Raw genomic sequence first — 2,057 nt, 5'->3', positions numbered from 1 at the left:
ATATATAGGTGAATTTTTGTTGAAAATGCATCTGAATTTGAAATATTTGTAATGTATTTAAATGGGAAATTAATTATCTGCAGCTTAAGAGCAAGCATTAAGAATCAATTATATGAAATACAGAATAGACAACACACCAGAAAGTGATAAGCGCAGAATTTGTGGACAAAATGGGAAAACCGTGTGGCATATTCCGAGCCAATGTACGCCACTAGCCCAGAAAGAAGAAAAGAGACGTCATGACAATATAGCAGTTATTGTTCCTTGGACACTTTGCAACAAGTATTGACTTGACAGAGCATAAAAGTGGTAGGAGCGCAAACCCGAAGGCATCATCGAAAATGATAATGCAAAGATCCTATGGGTTTTTATGATTCAGTGCGACCATGAGAAAGAGAATACGAAACCAGACATAGTCTTAATTGCGAAAGAAAGCTAACGATGCTGGGAAATAAAAGGTGTACCCTTAGTTCACTGGTAGTGAACAGTTGACACCGTAGTACATCTCCAGCGTTAGAAGCTGTGCAAAGGCAATACAATACTGATAATGCTAACAATAATAATAATTAGACTACTACTACTACTACTAATAATAATAATAATAATAATAATAATAATAATAATAATAATAAATTATGATGATGATGATGATGATGATGATGATGATGATGATGATGATGATGATGATGATGATAATAATAATAATAATAATAATAATAATGATAATAATAATAATAATAATAATAATAATAATATGCTCTCTCATTCAATAATAATAAATTAGTGTTAGTAGTAGAAGGAAGCAATGAAATAACTATTTTCCTCGCACTTGTTCTGCAGCGAAACCATACATTGACACCTTGTGAATTAATGAAGAACAGCACTGAATATTTGACGAAAATTTTACAAGGTATCTGAACAGCATAATTGCTAATTGTTAATTCTAAAATTGTTTAGTATTGTCAAAAATATGTTCCTATATTTCTGAGGTTTCTACTAAGATTGGTATTGGCTACAACCTGATACGTATCGTAATGCAGCACAAGACTATGAAAATTTGATTTAAAACAAAATTTTAATAATCAATACAAATAAAAATCACAAACTGAAGTAAAGTATAAATTAAGTTAGTATTGCGATAGTATTGTAGAGGATGTACAAAAGGGAAACACTTTAAATTTATTATGTGATGGGGAGAATTATAATTCAATGAGTAATATTTCTCTTTATTTTTTCAGCATATCTGGGAGAGAATTCCAAATATATTTCGTTTTCCCTTAACACATCAGTAAAGGATATCTTCACCTTAACTGTTAATGTGAAGAATAATAATTCACTAAGTAAATGGGAAATACTGTATACTGTTTATGAAAATAGCATTATTTGAAGAATAAATGACCTAAACGAACCATATGCATGAAAAAGAACAAGACTTTTTAATGAATGCATATTAATAAACAAAAAAAAGAATAGTTGTATTAATATAACAAACATCAAAGTTTAGTGAACATACATCACAGGGAGAGACATAATGTCAGCGAAATAAAGAAGAGTGATGTTAAAAGACCGTTCGCCCACACCGAAGCATACCTACCAAATAGCGAACAGCAAAAGCCGAATCTAAAAATCTAAGGAACGCCTATGAAAACCTTTTTCAAAGATTAAATATTGGCTACTGTACAATGGAAAGTAATCTTGGCTATCAAGGACATACTGAAATCGGTGCGGTTGTGATAATCTCCTGGATAAATCGCCAAGTCTCATTATCAACTGTAACAGCCATAAAGAAAGTTGGTTGCCAACTCAGAAGAACTCGTATGGAAACATGAAAATCGGAGGTAACATTGTGAAAAACTAGCATACGAGAAAATCATGTATATATATATATAGGGGGAAAAAATCTATTCATACAATCGGGAGCCAGAATATATGGATAAATGAGCTCTGAAAACAAAAGATACTTACTAAACAAAGAATTAGACATTTTCAAAAGATAGTTAAGTATTAACTTCTGAAAAGAAAATAAATCCTCCGTCACCAAAAAAAAAAAAAAAAAA

The sequence above is a fragment of the Octopus bimaculoides genome, chromosome 7 (assembly GCF_001194135.2).
Source record: "Octopus bimaculoides isolate UCB-OBI-ISO-001 chromosome 7, ASM119413v2, whole genome shotgun sequence".
NCBI lineage: Eukaryota > Metazoa > Mollusca > Cephalopoda > Octopoda > Octopodidae > Octopus > Octopus bimaculoides.
The sequence above is the reverse complement of the archived record's forward strand: the minus strand, read 5'-3'. Positions refer to the sequence as shown.